The 17,186-nt window shown below is 35.3% G+C and overlaps 1 protein-coding gene across 1 annotated transcript in view; it reads left to right on the forward strand.

Annotated features, from left to right (window-relative positions):
- mub (poly(rC)-binding protein mub) overlaps positions 1 to 17,186 on the forward strand; it is a 171,035-nt gene that overhangs the window by 48,245 nt on the left and 105,604 nt on the right. The window contains exon 2 of the mRNA XM_028303914.1: positions 4,004 to 4,032. The gene's annotated coding sequence lies outside the window, so the exon portion shown is untranslated. The remainder of the gene's footprint in view (positions 1 to 4,003; positions 4,033 to 17,186) is intronic.

The raw sequence follows: 17,186 nt of genomic DNA on the forward strand, positions 1-17,186 counted from the left end.
TATCCAATTATGGATGGAGTTACCTGTCTAAAATACTTAGCAACCAAACAACATTTTCATTACGGTATTCCTCGACTTTACGGTTTAACAACAAGACTTAACGAGTTTTGAATAAAATGCATACCTACTACTCGTACTACTGCTACTACTACCGTATTAAGAATGTATCGGAAGTTGTTTCTTTTCCTTATAGCGTCTTTATACGAGTAAATGTAATGTCACTAAACATGTCATGTCTTCTCAGTAAACTTAGAACTTTATTAAACAAGATTAATTAGATTGCATCTTCTATTTCACTTATCACCATAATTATTATTACCAAAATACAATAACATAATACGGACATCAAATTAATTAGTGTAATAACAGTAGGTACAATGCCAATAATTACCACACCAAAGTTATCAATTAATTTGTGGCTTTGACCCTTGATTGGTAGAGATTAAAAATTAATCAATATAATCATGGTTGACCGCAGCACTGTTATTGCACCTAAAATCCAACGTTCCGTTCATCGCAATCCAACTATTCAGCATCCTGACTATTTGTAAACTGCATAAATAATTTCATTGCAGCAATAACTTGCGTTGAACTCTAACTAAGTGCAAGTTGATTCCCTACCCCTAGTTGCGAATTTATACTAAGTTAGCCAGTTTCATTCAAACACCGAGTCAGCTAGCTGTAACACAGCGCATTAGGCTATTTCTTGCGAATATTCAGGTGTTCTGTGAACTAATATGGAAATGACATTGGGAACTTTTTGCCCCACTTTTCGAAAAGTAGCGGACACAAACGAAACCTATCACAGATGATACATACTAATATCCAATGAATTTCCGTGCATTTTTTTTTCTCTCTTATATGGGAATATTGAGAAAATGAAGTTTTAATATTTTATTTTATTTTACATTTAGGTAACATTTTTGACGACCTCCGTGGCGGAGAGGCGCACACACCGGTTTTCAAGGTGTGCCGGGCCAATCCTGAGGTCCCGGGTTCGATTTCCGGCCGGGACAATATAGAAAACGATCTTTTCACATTGTCTCTGGTTTGGGTGTGTTGTGGTTCGTCGTTCCCGATTTCCATAACACAAATGCCTTAGCTACTTATTTTGGGTTGGAGTAATATATGAGATGTTGTCTAATATTAATTTAAGTATTTATAATATTTTATTTATTTATATTATTTTATTTATAGTTTTTATTTATTTATATTATTTTATTTACTTTTATTGGTTACTCTGCAATGCCAAACAACATAACATGTAAAAATATCAAATCATTTTAGACAAAATATATTTTCAACTTAGACTCGTCATATCTCAGAATTCCCATATCTCACAACATAGCGCTTTAAGTGAATATACCTACAAGTATAAAGCTTTGAAATAAAATACGTTTCATCTTTGTCCGCCGTGGGGCATTTTCTCATATTAAAGTTCCCAATGTCCTTTGATCGTAAGTTCCAGTTACTTTGCTTCCAAGCTCACCCCAACAAAAGCACCGAAACCAAGAAGACCCCAAACACGTTTTCAAAACGCTCAATGTCGTTTACATTCAATAACACCGAAAATAAAAACAAAGAACGGAATTAATTAAAACTGGAAATGGGCCATGATTTTTTTCCTAATTAAAGCACGTTTGCTCTTCTAATTATCTTTTTGAATATTCACTGGACAGAATCGCTTGACCTCAAAATTGTAACAGATATTGTTTGTTACTCCTGAGAGCGTATGACGAGGAAAAATGAGCACTTTTCGGGAACAAACGGTGAAGGGGGCAGGTAATGAATATGCTGAAACAAAGCCCGATGCGGAGGCTCATTAGCCATTCAGTCGTTGTGCCTGCCTTAAAAATCATTTACGAAGACTTGATGAATGTTAGCCTTGTTTATTTCAACTGTCCGCGTCGTCGCGTAGCTACTTTATCGCGCTCGTTTATCATTTGTGAATGTGCTAATTTGTTTGAAAATATACTGATTATTAAGGCACTGACAGGTTGTAAATCGTAAAGCTCACGTGATGTGCGGAATTTGAAATCATTCATATTTTTAAATAAACTGGTAATATTCGTACCTACATAACTATAAGCTAATCCGATAGAGCAATCAAAGGCGATTACCAGATTATCTACTTACTTGGCACCTGTAACTGTAAGTAAAGAAACGCTACAATTACCTAAGTAAGTTTACATTTATGAGGGCTATTGTTTTACAGTTAGATATAAACAGTTGACAGATTTCTTGGATTATAAATAGTTCTTCAAATTATTGAGCCGCATTACTAAAACGAAAAAATAATTCTTACCATTTACTGTTTTCTTTTGGGTGGCCTTGTTTCTATAAATTATCCTTTGATATTCTAGAGGAAAAGGGTTTGTTTATAAAAACGACCCTGTCATTTAAATACTTAAATGCTGTAATCCAACAAAATGTTCTAGATGGGTTTGAGACAACAGAAAAGGATAAAGTGATACCTAGTATTTTAGGCGTTGTGAAAAGAATTCATTATGTACAGATGACAGCAGATTAAGTTAAACACTGGGGCATCTTATTTAGTTGTAGCAGGTGCTATTTCACAAAAAAAATGTATTATCTGGTGTGCTGTCGATTAAATATTACTTATTCGTTTGTAGTGGCGATTTTAACACAGTCTTGAATTTTTCCAATAATTTTATCTGTTTTAAAGAGTTGTGTTTACATTACGATTGCACAGTTGAAAATTGAACTTCCCGTTCTGGGATCTCAATGTTTCATTCAGACAAGCCCATTAACCTTTTTGTTCTTTCTGTTATTGCTAAAAAAAGAAAAACTAAATAAATGTACAGACAGCAGTTAGCAACATATCAAGCTAATCACTGTTGTATGCATTCGTAATAGAAATCATTTTCCAACCAAAATGTAGGTATATTCTTATGTTCTGTCACACGTATAAAGGTTGGTTCTCATGAATATAATTTACTTGGACAATACCTACTGAGAATTTGTTTTGAATATTTTTAACTGTTCTACTTTGGCTGGTTTAGTAAAATTTTTAAACTACGGCCTATTTTTGGCAAACATATTTGTTATGACACCTACCTATTTTGGAGGCTATATTTTGTTCAGTTTTCCAACCAACTCCCGCAGTAAGTAGATACGAATCCAACTTTTAAATGCAATCAACCGCAACTTTCGCGGCGGCTGTCTCTGGCTAACTCATTTGTTTACTGAAATATTCGACTGTGAAAATATCCTTTATAATCCTTCGTGTAGTTTATAAAACGGAATTGAATTCGTTAGCTACATTTAATTTTTTTAAACTCTCGTAATTAGCTCACAAAGATAATGAATTTGACTCTTACAATTGAAATTTGAAGGAGAATTGTTTGATGAATTCTAACAATACATTTTTAAATAGTGTACATAAATTTTACGTGCCTAACTGAAAATATAAAATTGTTAATTAGGTATAAAAGTTTTAACAATGACAATTTCAGGCTAAAACATCTAACATTAACGAATCTTTTATAGCAAAATGTCTTATTGTAAAGGCGATTGTTCCTCAAAGTGGAGAATTAACTCAAATTAATCAGCATTCAAACAAGGATTATTGTCCGAATGGAGCGTGAACTGAATTACTTGAAAAATAAAATTCAAACACAATTTAGACTTTTATTGAGTTAGCAAACTTGTTAAAATGTCTTTTGTGTAGGTTTTTAAATTGGGCTTATGAAATGATTGGCTGGAAATAATTTTATTGGAGAATTTTTTGCGGGTGACTTTATGGGGAAGACACATGCTGCCTATGCGATCGTAAAAACAGAGGGTTAGTAGGCAGTAGGATGTCGCGTATGCGAGGCTTTATGCAAATGGCATGATAACGCTCCTTTAGGGTCAATAAACTGTTACCTACTCAGTTTTACGACACGATAAGTATATTGCACGTCTTATGCCTTTGTCCGTTGGACTATTAGTTTTTCGGTCACGTTGTCTTTGACTTACTTTACGTTCGTTTCTGTTTCAGATTGGATTTCGACTCGGATCCTGTTGAAGGTAAGATCTTGTTATTATCTTTTCTTCGATGATATTGTTACGCTTTTGGATTCATGTTTTAATTTAAAATGCAATATTCCTTGGAATATGTACCTGTAATGATAGTTATAAGTGTGGAAAATAAATAAATAAATAAATAAATGTACAGTTGGCGTTAAAAATACTTATATACACACAGTGCCCGTTTACGTAAGTTTTATAACTGTGTGAAAAAAAATTAAAGATACCTTAGAACTCTTTCTATGTATATCACGCGTCTTAAAAACTAGCACCACAATAATTGTTACACATATCACGTTAATTTATTAAATATTAAATTTAAATTGCCTTATATCCAAACCAAAACTATAATCAATTCGAACCCGACATAATGAAAAGCATTTACCACGTAATTGATTAGGATAATACCAGCATTGTCTGAGGTGGTGAAGTGTATGCCGCTTTGAGAGCAGCTGTTAATGGAGTCGACTGTACGATACCAATCAAGTGCCCTTTCGGGTTTCAGGTTATACATTTATAATAGTCGGTCACTTGTTATCACCTGAAAAGAATATTAATGCCGAGTTTCCATTAGCTGATAGAGATATTAGGTAGCTGGTAAAGCGAAATAAATAATCTTTATTTAGCACACACAATATGGTAAACTGCTGCATAAGTCCAGCATGTTCCTAATATTAGTAATAGTTTAATCAAAAGCATTACAATATAATGCATTTATTTTGACATAGAAATTAACTGCTCAATTCCCCATATCACAAAGAACTTTTGAAGTTAGTAGAGTACTGAAATATTATGGACATGACTTTTGCTCCCTAAATACTCATAAACTATAAAGATTTATGTACAGTGTGATTTATGACGTACCTGCTAAATGGTAATCGACTTTGATTGTTGAAATGTTTATAGCTCGTTTACAGCTCCATTGAGTTAACGTTAAGCCGGTAATTAGTGTACGGGACGGATGACGGATTAAACCATTGCTCCCCGAACCGTCAGTACTATACAGATTATATGTATACTGTATACAACGTTCACCTGACGAAAAGTACGGAAAATATACTTTCTTAAATTAATGTTGTAATGCAAAATAATAATTTACAAGCATCATCATCATCTCCATACAAAAAGCATCGGTTATTATCGTTATAGTTACGGTCAAAGTTAGGTTACTGCAACTCAGCCTAAGTTGTATTAAGCGTACAAAAATTATACAACAAATGGCACTCAAAGGCTGACCTATCCCTGAGGATATGACAATAAATAATTGAAAGATCACTCTGTCAACTAAGTACAATTGAAAGATCAGTGTTCCAACGAGCAAATTGTTTATTGCGTTTTTTTATTCTACATAACCTGAGACTATATTCCACATATTATCCATTAGTTCCATGATTTCTTACATAACTGTTGTAACTGACAACATTCTAGAATATTTTGTACACCCGTGTGGTATTAGATAGATTCTAATAATATTTCGGTTCCATCGCTTTGAGAAATGGAATAACATTTTTGCCTTTGTCTGGAAAATATTGGCTTGAAAAGATAATTAACCTGTCTCCTTGAAAGAGGAACCCCAAAGTTAGAGCACAAAAACGACCAAAAAAACAGCTACGATTTTTTATTTGAGAAGCGCTAGCTTTGTAGAGCCAAATATTTCTGTCGTCGTTTATTTCATTTGTTGTAGTTATTTTCGAAGTAAGAGTACTTTGCAGCATTTGTGCTTTGATCCCTAGTGGTCATATTCTTGAATATTTAAGTTGACATGCTACCAAAACTGAATAATTTAACAACTAAAGCATTAAGTATTTCGAGGATTCTTAGTGCAAGAGTAAATAAGATCAAAGAAGATAATTTTGATTATTTAAAGCGAGGACAATGTTTATATGAAATTTTCTCTACAGTTGCTTTTTCAGAACTTCAAAATTAATTAAAAACGTACCTACCACAATGTTACATACGACATCCATCTGACATCCTTCGACCATTTTACTTTAACTTTAACAAATGTCAAAATCTGTCAAACTCCTTATAAAAAGCACCGGTTATCGTTATAGTTACGGTTAAAGTTAAGTGGTGCAACTCAGCCTTAGTATGCCTTTAGCTTGATGCGCCATCGTCTGTACTTGACGACGCGTAATTGTTTTTTTGTTTCATTAAACATTGTAATCTCAAATGCTAGCAATCGCTTAACATTTCAATAACCTCCTTTACAGCAAACGTTCAACATAGTTACCTAAGCCTAAGTAATATAAAGCACGTTCAATCAGCGTCGGGTTGAACCACATTATTACTCATCTATTTCACTTCCAACAAACTTCCGTACGAACTTGGCAGCGCTTGGCTTTCCACTTTTCACAACTAGCTCGCTTACTGATACGTTAGCATTTTTACTTGGTTATTTAAGTAAGCTGTGTAAGTATTTTATGAGGTCGTGCAGGCTTTAAGCACCTTATAAAAATTACTGTAAAATTGATAGTGATCAAAACTATTATATTTTAATAAGCGATGCTTTCTGGGTTCAATTTTGTCCCTTTTGCTACGATATCTAAGAGCTCTTGCAGACAATCATTTTCCTTAGTAGGTAGGTATGCCTTTTCTGCGGCTTACACACACGTTTCATTTCGCGTTTCAATAATATGGCATAATATGTGGTTAGCTTAACTTAGGTGGTAGGGCAAGCTATATTTGGGACGCGTAAAGGTGGCCTGATATGGACCTACACACTAATAAAATTATGATTTTTGATGCAGAATTCAGATAGGTAATATCAACAAAATTAATACGTCCAATCAAGCAAAGTCGCGGACACAGCTAGTGCAGCAATAAAAGCGAATTAAGCGTCGAGTGGCCACTCGGCCGCGCGAGTGCGCGTCGATGTCCGCGACAAGTGCTTGCATGCCCGTTGACATCGACGTTTGGCACTCTTCAGCGATATTTAGGCTACAAACATATCGATTCTGATAATTACCTACATGGTGTCCGAGGCATGAAATTCGCTAATGGACTAAGTGCAAAAAACAGAACATATTCATGTGAAATCAAGGTTTATTTACTAATCATTCCATTCGGTATATTCCGGACGTTTTTTGTTGACTTCTTTTATGTTACATTGATGCATATCGATATAAATTGACCATTTTTAATCAAGCAAAGTCGCGGACACAGCTAGTGCAGCAATAAAAGCGAATTAAGCGCCGAGTGGCCACTCGGCCGGGCGAGTGCGCGTCGATGTCCGCGACAAGTGCTTGCATGCCCGTTAACATCGACGTTTGGCACTCTTCAGCGATAATTAGGTAATCAGCTTACAAACATGTCGGTTTAAATTACCGACATGGTTTGTTCATACATTTGAGGCATGAAATTCACAAACGGGCTGAGTGTCAACAACATAACATTGTTGAGTCAAAACTTTTCTTAACAAAATTCGCCTTTGCTTAACAATTTTTAACAGTATAAAGATGGAACCTGAAAAAAGGGCTTAGGCTTTTGTTGTAAAAAATCTTGTGAAGGGATGAAAATTTGTACAGCGATCCTAACAGTCTTGAGGCATTTTTTTTTGCTTTTGGTAGTAATATAGTACCTATTTTTGCCACGTGCTTAATCATTATTCCTTTTTGTAACAGAAAGTTAACTTTAAATTATTAATTAACAATTAGCACCTTAATATATATTTGAACTTTAGGTAACAATTAGCACCTGTTGTAGACAAATATCCCTGTTTTAATAAACACGATTCATTGTTACGTTAGCGTAATTCAGCTACGACAAGGACATCACAGGGCCAGAGTTCCGATATTGCTTGTAACGGTTGACTGAAGTCTTTTAATTAAGGGAGCGAACGCGTCGACAGTACGGGTGTGCAGGCACCCCAAGCACCCCATCAATTTCTGCTTGACTTCTGATTGTTTGAAGCAACCTCGTTAACGAGACGTAGCCGGTACCTTGCGGTGAAAAATACACCCTCTATGATGGCCATGCAATCAATGTTCCTCTATCCCACGAAAACCAAATGACCTCCCCAAACAGTACTTACAAAGCAGTAATTTTACATTCAACTATCTCTGCTCGCGACTTCGTAAGCGTGAAAATAGTTCGAATAATATTTCCCGTTTTTGGATCATATTTATCTACTGCTACACCCCTATTGGCCGTAGGGTTATGATATCCAGCCTAAAGCATTCCCCAATAAATGGGCTATCCAACACTTTTTTTTTCAAATCGGACCAGTAGTTCTTGAGATTGCGCGCAATGATTGTGTTCAACTAAACAAACATTTCGGCTTAATCATATTAGTATAGATTTATATTATTACAGATTTTTTACAAAGAACAAAATTTTAATTTAGGTAAATAAATAAGCCTATTTTTGATCTTTCACATTTCATGAAATGAACTGATCAAAGTATTCGTGCCGTGATTTTCCAGTATGCCAGTATTTACCTTTTGACTGGCTGAATTTAGAGACTGGCGAGCACTGATTTTAGTCACAGACTGAAATTGCGATATTAAACCGATCGCGAGCGATGAAAGATAGATTCGTCGATCAAAAGGTGCAATCAAAAGGTAATAAACCAGCCAGCATGATCGTGTTAATTCCCGTTCAGATCTACCTACTTCCAGTAATGACTCATCAAATATGTTTTTACTTACCCAAAGAAAACCTGCCCGCCTTTATTTTCTTAGGTAATTACTTTTCGGAACTCTGATATGTCCATAAAAATCTAATCTTCTTAGCTTATAAAACTTGCATTGTTGGTACACGTCAAGAGAAGTTTGAAAGAACTTTTGTTTCGGATGTGGGTTACAACCAAAAGTAATTCTTTTGGGACCTCTGTTCCCGCAACTTTAGTAGAGCAAGATTTTGTTTATCTTTTTTTATTTTGCGATCTGTCTAATAAATTGGTAGGTAAAAAGGAAAGTTTCAAACTCGAAACAAACATTACATTTTAAAGGTAAGTGCGTCTTCTGAGAAGCACCGGACCGTTCGCTTTAACAATTTAAGCGTATCATGTACAAATCCCTAATAGCAAAAACAATCCAATTTCAGGTGCTTTTACGGATATTTGCACATACCGTGTCCCATTAGCGTGAGGTAACCGAATAAAAGAAAGTGAAATAAAATAAAAGGCACGAACAAGACAATAAAATTAAGGTGGAGAGATATATGATCAAGTGTTTGCTCGTCTCGGGGGAGGGAGGCCGTTATCCACAAAATTTACACTCAGATATTCGAACATTGAATATTTTATTAACCTGCCGTGATAAGAGTGCTTAAGCGATTCCCCTGAATCCGACAAGCACCCTTTTATGCTCATAAGCCGCCTGAAATGCTGATCGCGCGACTTTACTCCCCTAAAACATAATTTTTCAAAAGCCGCTTCTTTTTTTAATCCAAATTCCTCGGTAACAGTTTCTCGTTTTACTCAAATGCTACATAAATTTCTTTCCGTTCATAAATATCACTTTGACTGAATATGAAAAACGTTTGCGTCTGTGCCTTCCTTTGTTCAATTACTTATAACAGCTTTGTGTAAGTAAACCGCGCCTATCACACGTATTATTCATATAGACGTGTTATTCTTTAAACGCTTTTTCCTTTTCGTATTTATTAATACCATATAAGCACCTAATCTATTAACAATCTAATCTCAAGAAGTTTTCATGTATAAGTTTTTTTTTACGGATAGTATCTACCAGTGGATAACAAGTTTTGTGCCAATGTTACAGTTTGTTTTATTAAAGTATCCGTGTAGTAAATGAGGAAGGTATTTTGTGTAAAAAGAGTAAGTACCTGTTAAAAATCTGTATAGTAGGTTTAATATAGAAAAAAATGCCATATTATTACTTATGGTACACTGGACTGTAAAAATTAAAAAAAAAAACCTACCTAAATCACATGTTTACTTAATTCAATATTATTTTCAGGCATTATTTAAAAATGCAACATATTATGTTCGCTCAACCCTCCGCTGGACATAGGGTCCATTCGACCGGCCGGTCACGTCTGGCCTGACTGACCCAGGCAAAGGTTAGGCGGCTCTTACCCACGCGTCTAAATTGTCTGCGAAGCCGGCCTCTCACATTATGCATACGGATTGCTTTCTGATTGCGAGTGCCCCTCTCTGATGGAGGGTTTAAGAAAACGGTCGTAAAATATAGGGTAAACTAATAACACTTAGGCTTAAAATTGAGTTACGAGGTCGACTAAATGTGAGTTTAAAAGTATTTATTAGAAAAAATGTTGTCTTATTAATTATTCAAACAAATGATTACTTAATTAGAATTGAAATTATAAGAATTTATAAAAAATATTGTCAAATAACTTGCAAATCTTTAAAGTCTCATTTATATCCCACTTCGTTCTAAAGTAATTATTTTGACAGGAAATTACAGAAACAAACAATACACAACAAAAAATAAAACTTGAATGTATTTGCAACACATGCTAAACCCTCTATCACGCGAGAAATCTTGCGTAGACGCGTGGGCAGTCATGCTTGGCCTTACAGACCCGGGGAAGAATATGGTGCCCGCACTGATTCGTGACAAATTGTTTGTAAAGTTATGGACATGAATTCGTTTCCAATTGTTTACTTTAGGTTATCAAGCTTCATTATTTGTATCATATTTCAAATCTGTCCATCAAATAGTTTAAAAAAAGTATAGATGATAGTGACAGTGATTTGTTTTCAAAATATCTACGTCACTTACAGAATGAAAACAAATTAATGTAACAATCAAAATTGAATGCCCACTCCGCCGTGTGAGGTCAAGACACCCTCGGCCGCCGCTAAATTGTCTGTGAGGCTGCCGTCTCGTATTATGCATACGGATTGCCTCCTGATTGAGATTACTGACTAACCCAGCTTTGATGGATAACCCAATAAAAGTTCAATGAAACAAAAGACAGTAATGCATTTTGATTTGAGAACGTTGTTATTATAATGCACTACGACCTATTATTGTAACTACGGCATCGTAAATGCAAACTAGCTCAAAGTAAAGCAGCCTTTATAAACCTATTATTATGGAGCACCTACATACTGTAAGCTCATTAGTGGTTAAGTTTGTTCCGTATTGTAAAACTGCTTGAGGTCGGGGAATATCTAGCTTATCCTAACACAGTAAATTACTTATTACAGAGGAAGATCCTTTCACAATAGCATAGCTATAGCTAATAGAAAATAACTACTTTCAAGTGTATTGCGATTATTTATTTCCCTTAAATACCTACATTATAAATTAAATGTTTAACGAACTCAAACAGCATTTGTTAGAACCACGTAGAACCTTTTGCGGAAGAACGCTGTTAGATTCATTGACAATAATACAATCAATTCATTTTAATACACTGTACTAAATTACAGTGGATTGAATAAGTAATTTACAGTGGAAACAAACACTTAAAAAACAGTGCTTATCATTGTCGTCCGGAATACTAAAATGAAGATTTTGGTACTATCAGTATACATTCCGTAGTCAAGGAATCGCGAAGTAACAAAATTAATTACAAAAACGTTCAATCGAGAACTCTACCTTGCAATAAAATTACAATACAAACGACTAAATGACGGACACTAAATAACATAGAGGCAAGCTCTTGTTTATTCTATTCGCCACAACAAAAACAAACGGTTAGCTAGAATCTGTTCGAGTTCAGTAGCGTTTAAGCGATAACCACAATTGCGTTTGAAGCCACTCGTGCATTAGAGCCAAAAAAATACTGGCTTTGTTCTCAGGAACAAACTGCCTTGCTCTTGGAAAGAGAAAATTCGTATTTTCTATTAAAGTCGGTACCTATACGTAGTCCGCGACATTAAAAGTGCCAATTTCGTAAGTAGATATAGTGAGATCTTAACCCTTCAAGTACCAGCGAATCGAGACAATAGAAATCAATTGTTACCGCGGTCTCATGCGACCACTTAGGGTACCAGGAGACAAGCAAGAAGTCAAATCAAACCGTTTATTTCAGCAAATAGGCTCTCAAGGAGCACTTTTCCCAAAAATCACGTAGTAGGTATGTAGGTATGATGACATTCGACAAAGATGATTTTGAATACACTGTGTCTCGAAATTGACGTACTCAATAAGTTCTAGTTCCAAACTGATAATGAGAGGTAGTTTGTTCCCATTAGGAGACAGTGCCTATTCGTCAAGTCCGCACCGATTCCGTTAATATCTCCCGAGTAGGGTCCCGTACCACTTTGGTCCCGTCATTATGACGTAGATTGATGGTAACTAGTTATAATGTTTGAGGTTCTGTTACAATTTAGGATTCAGCCATTTACATCGTGTTCGCTTTGTGAAATAGACAAACTGTACGTAAAATGTATGTATGCAGGTGGCAGGATAAAAGGTGATATTTTGCAAAAACAATGTATGGCCGTATATGTGCTATGTACATTGTTATAAACGATTTATGATTTCAAAATGTCCTATAGACCCAAACACATACAATAAATGATAGGAGTATGAACCCAATACCCACAATTACATTGGCAGAAAATCTCTTCCAGTAAAAGTTGTTCCAAGAAAACACATTTCCCATTTCTGTGTTATTCTTGAGCGCGCCATTTCTCACTTCAAATAACTTTTTTGAATTTTCCGAAAGGTGTTATCAAAGGCATGTGTACATTATCGATCAAAATTAACTCAGTTTTTCCCGCGATGTATATTTTTCCTCAGGTAACGAGCTCATTTCAGCCCGAGGCGCCTTCATGTCCCTGCTAACGGGATTTGTACAAACAAGTATCAAATCAGTATTACAAACCAGTTTCGCGTGACTACCAGTTTATATTTTTACGTAAAAAAATCGTTTTATTTTGCCAAATTGTTTCCTGTTTTTTCTAGCTGGCAATATTAATTACGGTACTAAAATGATACTCATCTCTCTGACAATGGGCTGTGTGAGCTTTCAGTGTGCCTACCATGAGTTTACGTTAGGTGTGCTCGCTAGCGACTGCGTAAAAAATGACATTTAAATGTATGACATATTGTGCAGCGCCCCTAGCGGCTACTTTCAAGAAATAAAATCTTCATAGAATTTTTTGACGTATTCGCTAGCGAGCTCACCTAACGTATACTCATGGTAGGCACACAGATATCAACAGTGAGAGAATCACTGTAGGACAGATAAATGGCTGAAATAAGCTGCGTCTAGTTCGATGGTAAACTTTTGAAGATTCGGTAAAAGAACTAAAAAGTCGCCGAAAGAACATTTTGAACTAAGTCAAGCCAAATGGTTAGACATAATAAAATCTTGTTGAAGCATCTTGCTACAGAAGGGTAGCAAAATGTTGCAAGTGCGTAGAGAGCGCGTGACTCGCTAGTGCGATGATCTTTCCTACAGCCTGAAATGTGATAGAAAAACTCGAAATCTGATAAAATTTTATTCAGACTATGTAGAGCCAGTAAAATCAGTATAAATAAATAAGTATTCTAAAACGACGAACAATAACGGCTAGAAATCTTTCCCGCAACATAAAATCAAATTTTCATCGCATTAAACGTAAAAAGGTCTCTTGAATTTTTTTGTAAGTAAACGTATTCGCACTTTAAATCTAAACACTTTTAGTGTTAAAGTATTCATTATTTCAACGCGAAGCTTTCGAAAAAGTCCCCGTAATGCCTTTAACACTGCTTCAGTCAACGTAAACCAATTTATCTCCGTTTTTAGTCATCGTATCCGATCAAGTGCTAAATTGAGTTTATCGCTAAAATTGGGATTTCAATCAGCAAGTAGCGAATAGCGGGTGTCGAGTGTCGCCGTCAAGTCAATCACTGCAAATTGAACATGTCAGTGGTGCTATTATCAATAGGGGACCGGGTGCCAGCGCTGTGGGTTGTAATTTAGTTTAGTTCAAACATTTTGTTTCGTAGAAAAATTAAATGAAACCTTTGTTTTCAAATTTCGACGTAAAAAAACAACGCCCTCGTTTTGAGCGGTCGAATTACACGCCGATAGTTGTTTTTTGTCTGTCTGTGCCTATTTTCACTGTTTTTGACAGTGAATATTGTAAAAACATTAACGCTTTTGTTTCTCTGGTTTAATAATATGTAACGTAATATCTTGCCAGCATACTTTTATTCGAAGGAACAATTCAAGTTCCTAAAGTAAATAACATTCTCAGATAAGTAATGAGGGTCGAACCTATTAATTATGTACGCTGGAAATTTCTCGTTAATTAATCAAGACCTTTATTTCTTTATAAAGTCTTTCTTATATTTTATTTTTAGAATTATATTGTAGGTATTTAATTGTAAGGCTCAATTTTAAAAAGTAAGGTTCAGTCATTAGCGAGCTAAAAATTAATTTAGATTTACACCGCGGCCTCGCAAGCGTGAGAGTTAAATCGATTCTAAATTGAATAAAAAGCATCTGTGTACAAAGTGAGCCGATAATCGATGCTGTTGAATATTTCAAACAGCGGGACGTGACGGAAATAATACGGGCTGTCCCAGGTTGAGCCTCCATTGTCGCGCACTTTAAAATCGGAGTTTGTGTTGCGAGCGATACCACAATGTTGACGGTCTCATAGCCGATGTTGGTTCACGTTTTTTGTGTCCAAGCGTTTCAAGTAATAATATTTCCCTTTTTTACTTTCATGCAGCATGTTTTTTCGTGCTGCAGTGTGAGTTATTCCCAGTTTGGTTGGACGGATTTATAATGAGGCTTTTGAAATCAAAAAAATTGAACTAATTAAAGTATGCCCACAATTTCAGAATTATTATGATAATGATTCAAAATATGATGAAAAGCATAAAAGCTTTTATTAGGCTATAATATCATGGCTGATTGCATTGATTTTCAATCTCTTTGGCTACAGCATAGTAATGATATCACTATGAGGGATCATGTCACGTCGTCTAGGTTTTTTACGACTTTTGTAAAAATAGCGAGCAAGAATATTTCAGGTTTAGCTGAAAATTTTCGTTACAGAACTGAATTGTTAGCATAGCGAAAAATATACTTTTTTTACGGCAAAATACAAAGTTTCGAGGGATCATACGAAATCTAGGCTTTCAGTGACATGTTGAATTTTACGTTGAAAAAACTACATTCCGAAAATTCCAACAGAAGAGCTCCTACACATTTCACAAAAGTTGTCGTGTATAATATTAATAAGAGTATACTCGTGCTTATGTTTTCTGAAGCTTATTTTGTTTCCATCAATCACCCTCTTAATATAAACTTTTAATTAAATTATTTTTATTTAAGCGTCTTGTTTACTGTACCTACTTTCTTACACGTGTGAACACTATAATATAAGTGAGCTGTCTAAATATCAACGTATAAATTAAGTATTTTGAGAAGTCCAAATACTATAATTGTAGTATTTACCTACCTAACATTACAAATCCCCAATGAAACGTTGCATTCACCGAACCCTATCCCATCACGCAGCCCCATGCAAAGCTGTTCTAACAAACAATACACGTTTCAATTTATTTAGTTGCTCACATCGCTCCCGCCATATCTCCTAAACACCGCAGCCGCCCGCGCCCGTCAAAATACGCCTGCCTGTGTGACGTCACGGCTCAACCTGTGTGAGTGGACCGGTTTATTGATTCATGCCGACGGAATTTATGCTTGTTCTCTTACTCTTAATCAAAACACCGTTTGAGGAAAAGAGAGGGCGGCCTACCTGGAAAACTATCCACGTGGTTGGAATACCTCCGCAGACGGATGCTGTCCCGTTATATTGGGTAAGCAAACGACAAGCGTTATTAATACGTCGGGGCGTAGGGCGCCCTGTCCGCCCGCCCAAAGTATGTGGCTGGGGAAATTTATTTATTAATGATTTACTGCATGTTTCCTCGGATGTATTGAGGCTTTTGAAGATGCTTTTTGAATTTTAAAGCCAGAATTTACGTTTTACAATAATATAAGGATAAAATTTTCCGAGATTTCCATACACAAAGGTTATTGAGTGATAAAAATATGTATTTTATGTTTTGTCTACCTAATTTATCAGTAATGATCAATAATGTATTATTTAGGACCACGATTTATGATTATTTTGTACACGATATGATAATTAATAATAATTGAACTAATTTAGAAACAATAAAAACAATTCTCGTAATCAAAAATAATAAGCAGTCATGTCACATACACAATACACAAAGCTACTTATATTTAAAATTAATAAAGTTGTGACTAAACGCAAACCGCGAAAGGTAAGAAAAAAAACAAAAATATCTTTTTTCAAACAGACTTGAAGAACTTAACAGTTAATATTCGCTTTCTACGTTGTGTACTTACTACGGGATGCTACGAGTTACGGGACTACGTCGTAGTCCGTAGCTTACCTCGGCTGAACTACGAAGCTAATAGCTCGCATTGCTTTGTTCTCTAGCAGACAGCATAGTGTTTGCAACCGGTATTCGAGGCAGAATAAATTGAAGCATTCAATAATTACACTTAATTGCATATCATTAAGACATCAATTACTACAAAACTTGATAACTTTTTAGCTTTCACATTATTATTTTTTGTTGTTGTTACCTACATACTTATGTGCGAGAATACTCCCACATAAGTATGTAGGTAATATTGCAACGTAATGAATGCAGAGAATTTGTAGCTTATTGCTGCAATGTAAACACTGTCTGATCGAAATATAAACGCCCAAAGTAGTCAAAAAGGGATTTTGCTCGTCTGATGCGCAGACGTGTTATTAAAATGAATTTCATAAAAATATGAGTTTACATTATTGATCGTAAACAGACCAAATATTTAAATCAAAGTTTGTCTGAAGTTTAAATTAAACATCATTTTTACCGGAGGCGGTACAAACTGGATACCTGCATCTGGAACAAGACCCGCCAATTATATTCTTTCATAGACCTAGCATAGTACAGTCAGCGTCAAATAGTTCCTGACACCCAAAGTAGTCAAAAAGTTCGCAACACGTCTTTGTTACAATTGGAATAAGGTTGTATAGTCAACTTTTTGGCCACTTGGTCACGAACTATTTGACGCTGACTGTACCTAATATTATTATCTGAACCTCTGCCGTTAAGAAAATGCTCATTAGCGACCTTTATCAAGGCATCATTTGCGCCACGCTATATCTATAGAAATAGAATCAGGAACATCACTAACATGTTCATTATCATATTCATTATGACGGTGTAGACGACCATTATGAA

This window comes from Ostrinia furnacalis, unplaced genomic scaffold (assembly GCF_004193835.3).
Source record: "Ostrinia furnacalis isolate ACB-3 unplaced genomic scaffold, ASM419383v2 OfSCF1319, whole genome shotgun sequence".
Classification (NCBI taxonomy): Eukaryota; Metazoa; Arthropoda; class Insecta; order Lepidoptera; family Crambidae; genus Ostrinia; species Ostrinia furnacalis.